Below are 13,102 nucleotides of genomic sequence, written 5' to 3'. Positions count from 1 at the left end.
AAAAAGTCGAAAAAGTGGCAAAATCTAGCGAAATATAGTCTTTTGAGAATATACTCCAAAAATGAGTTTTTTTTTTTCGATTTCAGTGATTTTGGTAATTATTAGGGTGATAATGATAAGAAAAATCATAATTTCAATTAATCATGACAAAAATGATAATAAAAATGAGAATAATGAGAATTTCCAAAAATTTTTTATGATTATTATTATTATTATCATTATTATTATTATTATTATTATTATTATTATTATTATCAGTACAATAGCAAGAATAACTTATTATAACTGTAATAGTTACAATAATAATAATAATAATAATAATAAAAATAATGATACATATCATTATTGTAAAATAGTTATTATTGTCATTATTATTATTATTATTTGTATTGTTGTTATTATTAGTATAATTGCCAAAAAAGTATTATAACTGCAATAATTGTAAAAATAATCATAATAAAAGAAAAAAATAAAGCTTCGATTCTTGTTATCATCATTATTATTATTGTTTCTATTATTATTATTAGTTATACTATTAGTATAATCACAAGAAATTATATATAGGGTGGTACTAATTACAATAATAATAATAATAATGATAATGATGTAATGATTCCAATAATCATGATAATGGAACACTAATTATGAAAATGATGATAATGATGTGATAAAAACGGAGATAATGTCCATTCTTACTTAAAAATGGAAAAAAAAAAAAAAAATCGCCGAAGTCGAAAAAGCGACAAATTCTATAAAATAAAGCCTTTCACAGTATACTCCAAAATGACGTTATTCGATTTCAGTAATGATTTTTGGCAATTTTTAGGGTATTAATATAACAATTATCAAAATTCTATTAATCATGACAATAATGATTATAAAAATGAGAATAATGAGAATTTTTATAAAATTTTAAATTTTTATTCTATTATTATTATGATGATGATGATGATAATTATAATTATTATTATATTACTATTATTATCATTATTATTATTATCATTTTTTTTTTATTACTATTGTTATTATTATCATTATATTATTATTAATATTAATATTATTATTATTATCCTAATTATTATTAATATTATTGTTATTTTTATTATCATTATTATTTTTTTTTTGGGATTAGTAGTAGTAGTACTTTTATTATTATTATTATTAGAAAAGAAAATTACAACTGCAATAATAACAATAATAATGATAATAATAATTGTAATAGCAATATAATATTGTTATTTTTTATTATTATTGTTATTATTTTTATCTATTATTAATTCATTGTCAGTATAATTGGAAAAAATCTTATTATAACTATAATTATTAAAGTATTATCGATAAATAATCTTTATCATTGTTATTATTACTGTTATTATCATTACTATTGTTTGCATTATTTGTATATTTTCCAAAAAAGTATTATAACTGCAATAATTATAATAATTATTATGATAATGATAAAAATGAAGCTTCGATTTTTTAAACATAATTATTATTATTGTTTCAATTGTTGTATTTTTTTACTATAAGAATAATCAACAAAAAATATATATAAGGTGGCACTAATTACAATGTAATTATAATAATGATGACAATAATTGTAATAAGATAATAATCATGATACAAATGATGATAATTATGATGATCATGATGATATTAATGATATTAACGGCAATAATGTCCATTTTTAAATAAAAAAGAAAAAAAAAAAACAAAGTCGAAAAAAATGGTAAAATTTAACGAAATATAGCCTTCTGAGAAAATACTCCAAAATGACGTTTTTTTAGATTTCAGTGATGATTTTGGCAATTTTTAGGGTAAAAATTAAACAATTATTATAATTCTATTAATTATGACAATAATGATGATAAAAATCAGAATAATGAGAATTTACATAAAATTTGATTGTTATTAATATTATTATTTATTATTATATTATTTTTATTAATATTAATATTTTATTTTTTATTATTATTTTATTAAATTTTTATTATTATTATTATTATTTTAAGTAGTAGTAGTAGTAGTAGTAGTAGTTATTTATTACTTATTATTAGAAAATATATTTTTAAAATAATAATAACAATAATTATAATAATAATAATAATATAATATTTAAAAATAGTAATTATAATATTGTTATCATTTTATCATTGTTATTATTATCATTATTATTTTTTCTTTTAACAATATAATTTCAAAAAAAAAATAAAATAATTTTAAAAATTTTAAAATAATAACGATTATAATTAAAATAATAACATAAATAATTATTATAAAAACGTCATTATTGTTTTTTTTATTCTTATTATTATAACTATTGTTTTTTATTATTAGTATAATTCCCCAAAAAAGTATTATAACTGTAATAATTTAAATAATAATTAAAATAATGATAAAAATGAAGCTTCGATTTTTGTTATCATTATTTTTTTTCTATTGTTATTATTAGTTCTAATCTTAGTATAATCGCCAAAAGTATATATATAAGGTGGCACTTATTACAATAATGATTATGATAATGATGATAATAATTGCAATAATGATGATAATGATGATACTAATGATGATAATTATGATAATGATGATAATGATACTAATGATGATAATGATGATAATAATGATGGTAATAACGGTAATAATGACCATTAAAAAAAATAATAATAATAATTCCCTATATTAAAAAAAAGGCAACATTAAACGAAATATAGCCTTTTGAAAATATACTCCAAAATGAAAATTTTTCGATTTCAGTGATAACTTTCGCAATTATTAGATTAATAATGATAAAAAATATCATAATACTATTACTCATGACAATAATCATGATAAAAATGAGAATGAAATTTTTTACCAAATTTGATTATTATTATTACTATTATTATTATTATTATTATTATTATTATTATTATTATTATTACTCTTATTATTATTATTATTATTATTATATTATCATTATTATTACTATTACCAGTAGTAGTTGTAGAAATGATATTAATATTTCTTTTATTATTATTTTTATTAGAAAAGAAATATTATAGCTGTAATGCTAAAAATAATAATGATAATAATAATAATAATAGTCATTATAATACTTTTATTATTATTGTTATTATTATTATTATAATTATTATCAATATCATTATTATTATTTCTCTTATCAATATAATAAAAAAAAAAAAAAAACTGTAAAAACGACAATAATAAACATAATAATTAAAATAATCATATAAATAATTATCGTAAAATCGTTATTATTGTTATTATTATTAGTATTGTTGTTATTATCAGTATAATTTCCAAAAAAAAAATATATAACTGCGATAATTGTAATGATAATTATATTAATGATAAAAATGAAGCTTCGGTTTTATTTATCATTATTATTATTATTGTTTCTATTGTTATTATTAGTTCTACTATTAGTATAATCAACAAAAAAAAGAAATATGTGGCACTAATTACACTAATGATTTTAAAAATGATGATAATGATGATAACAATTGCAATAATGATGATACTAACGATGATAAGAATGATGAAGATGATGAGAATGATATCAATGAAAATGATGATGATAATAACGGTAATAATGTCCATTTTTTATTAAAAAAGGAAAAGAATAAAAATTCCCCAATGTCGAAAAATGCGGCAAAATCTAGAAAATATACGTTTATTAGAGTATACTCCAAAAATTCGCTTTTTCGATTTCACTGATGATTTTGGCAATTATTAGGGTAATATTGATAACAATTATCATAATTCTATTAATCGTGACATTAATGATAATAAAAAATTAGAATAATTAGAATTTTTATCAAATTTTATTTTTATTATTATTATTATTATTATTGTTATTATTATTATTATTATTATTATTATTATTATTATTATTATTATTATTACTGTTATTATTATTATTACTATTACTAGTAGTAGTAATAGTAGTAATAGAATTAGTATTACTATTAGTATTATTATTACATCTATTAGTATCATTTTAACAAAAAAAATATATAACTGTAATAATAACAATAATATTGATAATAATTATGATTATCATTATTATGATTTCTTTTGTCAGCATAATTGCAAACAAGAAATTATTGTAACTGTAATAATAATAATAATAATAACGATAATAATCAAAATAATTATATAAATAATTATCATAATCTCATTACTACTTTTATTATTAGTAGTAGTATTGTCATTATTAGTATAATATACAAAAAAGTATTATAACTGTAATAATTGTAATAATAATGATAATTATAATTTCAATAATGATGATACTAATGATGATAATGATTATGATAATGATAGCAATGAAGATAATGATAATAAACTTGTTGATGAGAACGGTAATAATGTCCATTTTTTATTTATTATTATTATTATTATCATTAATATTTTTATTATTATCATCATTATTATTATTATTACTATTATTACTAGTAGTCAGTAGTAGTAGTAGAGTAGTAGTACTTTATTATTATTATTATTGAAAAAAAATATATTAAAACTGTAATAAATAACAATAATAATGATAATACTGATAATAATAATAATTATAATATTGTTATTATTATTATTACTGTTATTATTGTCATTACCATTATTTCTTTTATCAGTATAATTCCAAGAAAAAGTTGTTATAACTGTAATAATTACAATAATAATAATAATAATTAAAATAATGATACAAATAATTATCATAAAATCGTTATTATTGTTTTTATTAGTAGTATTGTTGTTGTTATCAGTATAATTGCCAAAAAAAAATATATTATAACTGCAATCATTGTAAAAATAATTATAATAAGGAGAAAAAGAAGCTTCGCTCTTTGTTATCATCATTATTATTGTTTCTATTGTTATTATTAGTTCTACTATTAGTATAATCACCAAAAAAAATCTATAAAGTGGCACTAATTACAATAATACTTATAACAAAGATGATAATGATGATAAAAATTACAATAATGATGATAAAAATTACAATAATGATGATAATGATGATACTGATGATGATAATGATAGCAATGATGATAATTGTGATAATAATGATGATAATAACGGTAATGATGTCCCTTTTTTATTTAAAAAAGGAAAAAGAAAAAAAAAAAGTAAAAAAAAGCGGCAAAATCTAGCAAAATATAGCTTATGAGAGTATACTTACTCGAAAGGCCTTTTTTTCAATTTCAATGATGATTTGGGTAAATATTAGGGTAATATTAAACAACTATCATAATTCTATTAATCATGACAATAATGATTGAAAAAATGAGAACAATGAGAATTTTTATAAAATTTGATTATTATTATTATTATTATTATTATTATATTACTACTACTACAAATATATTATTATTATTACTATTGTTATTATTATCATTAGTAGTAGTAGTAGTAGTAATAGTTTTATTATTATATTATTACAAAAAATATATCATAACTGCAATAATAAATATATTAATGTAAATCATAATACCAAGTAATAATTAATTGTATATGTTATTATATTATTATGTTATTATATCAGTATCATTTTTCTATTATCAGTATAATTACAAAAAATATTTAACTAATAATTACAATAATACGATAATAATTAATTGTTATTTTTGATTATTCAGTAGTAATTGTTGTTACTTTTAGTTAATTGCAAAAAAGGTATTTATAATAATCATAATAATCATAAAATGAGCTTCGATTTTTGTTATCATATCATTAATCCTATATATTCTATTATATATAAAATAATATATATATTATAATATATATATATAATATATATATATATATATATATATATATTATATATATTATTATATATATATATATATACGTTGGCATTATTTTCAATAATTATTATAATAATGATATGATAATGATAATCATTGTAATGATGATGATAATTATGATAATAATGATGATAATGATAATAATGATACTAATGACGACAATAATGATGATAATAACGTTAATAATTTCCATTTTAATTTAAAAAGGAAAACAGAAAAAAAAAACGGCAAAATCTAGTGAAATATTGGCTTTTGAATGTATATTCCAAAATGACATTTTTCCGATTTCAGTGATGATTTTTGCAATTATTAGGTTAATAATTATAAGAATTGCCAAAATTCTATTAATCAGGACAATAATGAGGATAAAAATGAGAATAATAAGAGTATAAAAATTTATTATTATTATTATTATTATTATTATTATAATACAATTATAAGTTATTCGTTATTACTGTTATTATTTTTATCATTATTATTATTTATTTTATCAGTATAGTTGTAAAAAAACAATAAAATGATAATAATGATAATATCAGAATTATATCAATCATCACAATAATTACAATAAGGATAATAAAAATGAGAATAATTAGTATTTCGATAAAATTTCATTAGAATAATAATAATAATAATAATTATTATTATTATCATTATTATTACTATTATTATTATTGTCATTATTATTATTATTATTATTTATTCATTTTTTTTTATTATTACTATTTTATTATTAATATGACTTGTCTTATTATTATTATTACCAAAATATGTATTATTACTGTAACAATAACATAAATAATGGTAGTAGTGATAATAATAACAATAATAGTAAAACACTTATTGTAACTAATAATTACAATAATACCGATAACAATTCAAAGAAAGACATGAATCATTATTATAAAATCGTTATTATTATTACTAATATTGTTGTTATTATTAGTATAATTAAAAAACATATAATATAATTCTAATAATTGCAATAATAATGATAATAATGATGATAATGAGGATAATAATTGCAATAGTGATGATATAGATAATAATGATGATAATGATGGTGATTACGGTTGTAATGATGATTTTCTTTATAATAATAATAATTATATTCTTTATAAAAATAATAATAATAGTAATAATTATAATTATGATATAATTATAATAATAATATTATTTTTTATTATTATTTATTATTATCTTTATCATTATTATTATTATTATTATTATTATTATTATTATTGTATAATCATTATTCCTTTTCTTAGTAGTACAGTTGCAGAAACACTTGTTATAACTGTAATAATTACAATGATAACGATAATGATTAAAAGAAGCATATAAATAATTATTAGAAAATCGTTATTATTGATATTATTATCTTCATTACTATTATTACTGTTGTAATTAGTCGTATAATTGAAAAAAAACATATTATTGCTTCAATAATTTTAATAATAATGATAATAATTATGATAATGATGATAATTTTTGCAATAATGATAATAACAATAATAATGATGATAATGATGATGATAATAAATAATAATAATAATAATAATAACAATAATAAGAAGAATAATAACACAAATCGTGTCCATTTTTAATTTAGAAAATGAAAAAAAAGCACAAAAGTCAAAAAAGAGGAAAAATATAGGAAAATATTGCAATTTGAAATTATACTCCATTTCAATGATGATTTTGGCAATTATAAGGGTAATAATGAAAATATTTATCAGAATTGTATTAATCATGACAATAATGATGAAAAATTGTGAATAATGAAAATTTTGATAAAATTTAATAATAATAATAATAATAATAATAATAATAATAATAATAATAATAGCAATAATAATAATAGTAATAATAGTAATAATAATAATAATAATAATAATAATAATAAAATTAATAATAATAATGATAATAATAATAATGACAATAATTATAATAACAATAATAATAATAGTTATTATTATTATTACAATTATCATTATGATTATTATTACTATTATTTTTTTTCTTATCACTACTTTTATTATTATTAAGACTTTTATTATTATTATTACCAAAAAAATATATATTAACTGTAATAATAACAATAATAATGAGAGTAGTGATAATAGTAATAATAAAAACAGTTACTATAATAATGTTATTATTATTATTATAGTTATTATTATCATTATTATTACTCTTATTATTTGTATGATTGCAGAAACACTTATTATAACTGAAATAATAACAATAATAGCGATAATAATTAAATGAAAGACAATTTTTTTTTCCTAAAATCATTATTATTGATATTATTATTATTTCTATTATTGTTGTTGTAAGTATTATAATTTAAAAAAATAACATTTATTATAACTGCAATAATTGATATAATAATGATAATAATGATAATAGTAATTGCAATAGTGATGGCAAAGATAATAATAATGATGATAATGATGATGATGACGATAGAAATAATGATAATGATGATAGTAATTATAATTATAAAAGTAATTGTGTCCATTTTTACTGAAAAAAAAAATTCGATTTCAATGATGATTTTGGCAATTATTAGGATAACAATGATAATTATAAAAATTGAATTGATCATGACAATAATGATGATAAAAATAAGAATAATGAGAATTTCGTTAGAATTTTATTATAATAAAAAAATAATAATAATCATTATTATTATTATTATTATTATTATTATTATTATTATTTTTATTTTTATCATTATTGTTGTTGTTGTTCTTAATATTATTATTATGATTTTTATTATTATTATTATTTTTAGTAAAATTGCAAAAACTCTTACTATAACCGTAAGAATTTCAATAATTACGATAATAATTAAAAGAAAAATATGAAGAATTGTAAAATCGTTATTATTAATATTATTATCATTACAATTATTATTGTTGTATTTATTAGTATAATTGAAAAAAAACCATCTATCATAATTTCAATAATTGCGATAATAATGATAATAGTGAAGATAATGATGATAATAATTGCATAAATGATGATAAAGATAATAATAATGATGATGGTAATAAGAGTAATCGTGTCCATTTATAAAAAAAAAGGAGAAAAATATTTTTTTCCCAAAAGTCGAAAAAGCAGTAAAATCTAACGAAATATAGCCTTTAGAGGTTAAACTCGAAAATTCCGATTTTTTTCGATTCCAATGATGATTGTCAGAAGTATTAGGGTAATAATGATAATAATTATCATAACTGTATTAACCAAGACATTAATGATGATAAAAATTAGAATTTAATAAAATTTCATCATAATAATAATAACAATAATAATGATAGAAGTGATAATAATAATAATAGTAATTATGATAATGTTATTATTATTATTGTTATTATAATTATCATGAAATCGTTATTATTAATACTATTATTTTTATTACTATTATTCTATTACTATTATTGCTTTATTACTATTATTATCAGAATTATATTAATCATGACAATAATAATAATAGTAATAATGATAATGATAAAAATATTAATTATTATTATTATTTTCATTATTATTATTGTTATTATCATAATTATTATTATTATTATTATTATTGCTATTTTAATTATGATTATGACTTTTCTTCTTATTATTACCAAAAAATGTATTATACCTGTAATAATAACAATATTAATGATAGTAATGATAATAATAATAAAAGTAATAATAATGATAATAATAACAATAATGATAATAATATTATTATTATAATAACTATTGTTATTATCATTATTATTGTCATTACTATCATTAATATTGTTATCATTACAGTCAATACATTTTTGGTAATAATAATAATAACTCAATAAGCAAAATAGTAATAATAATAATAAATATAATGATAATAATTATAATTATGATAATAATAATAATAATAATAATAATTATTATTATTATTATAATTATGATTTTTTAAAGTGCCCTCTCCCACAAGGCCGTTCGCGATCATGGATTTCCATGATTTTCTTGGCAATTTAGAGCCTTTGCCTTCCGCCCGGTGTTTTTATCGAGTCACCATCTCTATTTACCCGGTTTTAGGACCGGTACTGACTTGGGCTGGCTTACCCACCCAGCGGCTAGGCAGGCAATCGAGGTGAAGTTCCTTGCCCAAGGGAACAACGCGCCGGCCGGTGACTCGAACCCTCGAAATCAGACTGCTGTCATGACAGTCTTGAGTCCGATGCTCTAACCACTCGGCCTCTATTATAATAATAATAAAAATGAAATTTTATGGAAATTCTCATTATTCTCATTTTTATCATCATTAATGTCATGATTAATACAATTTTGATAATAATTAGGTTAATTATTATTAAACTAATAATTGCCAAATCATCGTTGAAATCTTATTTTGTAATATACTCACAAAAGGGAATATTTTGCTAGATTTTGCCTCTTTTACGACTTTTTGGATTTTTTTTCCTTTTTTATTAAAAATGGCCAAGATTACCCTTATTATCATAATTATTATACTCATTATTATTATTACTATCATTATCATCATCGTTATCATATTTATCTTCATTGTTGCAATTATTATCGCCATTATTAATATTATCATTGAATTATTTCATGTTTTTTTATTATAGTAATAATTTAATTTATATCTCTCTATTAATTATTATCGTTGTTATTGTAAGTATTAAAATTATAATAAGTGTTTTTGCAATTATACTAATACGAAAAGTAATAATAATGACAATAATAACATTATTATAATAAGTATTATTATTATTATTATTATTATTATTATCGCTACTATCAGTATTATTGTTATTATTATTGTTATTATTATTATTTATAACTTTTGTTTTTGATATATTAAGAAGAAAACGAGTCATAATAATAATAAATATAATAATAGTAATAATAATAATAATGATAATAATGATAATAATAATGAAAATGATAATATTAATATTAAAAACAGCAATAATAATAATTATTATTATTATCATTATTATTATCATTATTATTATTATTATTATTATCATTATTATTATTATTATTATCATTATTATTAATATTATTATTATTATTAAATTTAAACTAAATTCTCATTATTCTCATTTTTATCATCATTATTGTCATGATTAATACAATCAATACATACTTATTATCATTGTTACCCTAATAATTGCCTAAATCATCATTAAAATCGAAAAATCAGCATTTTGGGTATACTCTCAAAGGTTATATTTCGCTAGATTTTGCCGCTTTTTCGACTTTTAGATTTTTTTTTTTCCCTTTTTTTAAAATAAAAATTATCATTATCATTATTTCTATCGTCATCATCATCAATATTATCATTATTATTATCTTTATCATCACTATTGCAATTATTATCATCATTATTATCATTATTATTGCAATTATTGCAGTTATAATAAATGTTTTTTTTTTTTCATTATACTAATAATTACAACAACAATAATAGAAATAACAATATTAATATTAATAATAATGATTTTATAAGAAATATCTATGTCTTTCGTTTAATCACTATCGTTATTATTGTAATTATACAATTGTTTTTGCAATTATACTAATAATAAAAGTGATAATAATGAGAATAATAATGATAATAATAATAATAATAATAACATTATTATAATAACTGTTATTATTATTATTATTATTATGACCACTCTCACTATTATTGTTATGACAGTTATTATATATATTTTTTAATATTAATAATAATAAATAATAATAAAAATAGTGACAATATAAATAATATTTTTTTTTCTTTTATTATTATTAATATTGTTATTATTATCATTATTATTATTATCATCATTTTCATTATTATTATCATTATTATTATTATTGTTACTATTATTATGAATTTTTATTGAAATTTTCATTATTCACAATTTTTCATCATTATTGTCATGGGTAATACAATTCTGATAATCATTATCATTATTACTCTAATAATTGCCAAAATCATCTTTGGAATGGAATTATACTATATTGGATATAATTGGGTTATACTCTTAAATTCCCATATTTCCCTAGATTTGTCCACTTTTTTTACTTTTGTGATTTTTTTTATTGAAAAAATGGACACGATTACTTTTATTATTCCTATCATCATTACCATCGTTATCATCATTATTATCATCCTATCATCATTATTATTTCATCATCATTATTACAGCAATCATCATTATCATAATCATTATCATTATTATTAACATTATTGCAGGTATATATTTTTTTCAATTATACAACTAATTACAACAATAATAATAGTAACAAAAATAATAATATCAATAATAAAAATAACATTATTCTAATCACTATTATTATTTTTATTATCACTACTATCATCATTATTGTTATTATTACAGTTGTAATATATTTTATTGTGATAATAATAAAAGTCATAATAATATTAATATTAATAATAATAATAATAATAATAATAATAATAATAATAGTAATAATAATAAAATAATGATAATTATTATTATTATTATAATTATTATCATTATAATAATAATAATAATTCTTCTTATTATTATTATTGTTATTATTGTTATTATTATTATCATTATTATTATTATTATTATTATTATTATTATTATTATTTATTATTATTATTATAAAGAATATTTATCGAACACTATTAATTATCATTATTATCATCATTGTCATCATCAATCGTAAACATCATCATTATCATCATTATCATAATTATGTTTATCATCATTATTGCAATTATTATCATCATAATCATCATTATTATAATTATTATTGCAATTATTAGAATTATATTATATGTTTTTTTAATTATACTAATAATTACAACAATATTAGTAATAATAATATTGATAACAATAATAACGATTTTATGATAATGATTTATGTCTTTTTAAAATTATTATCGGTATCATTGTAATTATTACAGTTATAATAAGTGTTTCTACTATAATAATAATAAAATTAATAATAATGATAATAATAAATATAATATTAATAGTTACATTATTATAATAAATTTTATTGTTCTTATTATCACTACTATCATTATTAACGTTATTGTCACAGTAAAAATAACATATTTTGGTAATAATAATAATAAGACAAGTCATATTAATAATAAAGATAGTAATAATAACAATAAAAAAATGAGAAAATAAAGAATAATAATGATAATAATAATAATAATAATAATTACTATTATTATTATTATTATTATTATTATTATTATTATTATCATTATGATAATGAAATTTTATCAAATTCAT

This window comes from Penaeus monodon, chromosome 39 (genome assembly GCF_015228065.2).
Source record: "Penaeus monodon isolate SGIC_2016 chromosome 39, NSTDA_Pmon_1, whole genome shotgun sequence".
NCBI classification, from domain to species: Eukaryota; Metazoa; Arthropoda; class Malacostraca; order Decapoda; family Penaeidae; genus Penaeus; species Penaeus monodon.
This window is presented reverse-complemented; position numbering follows the sequence as displayed.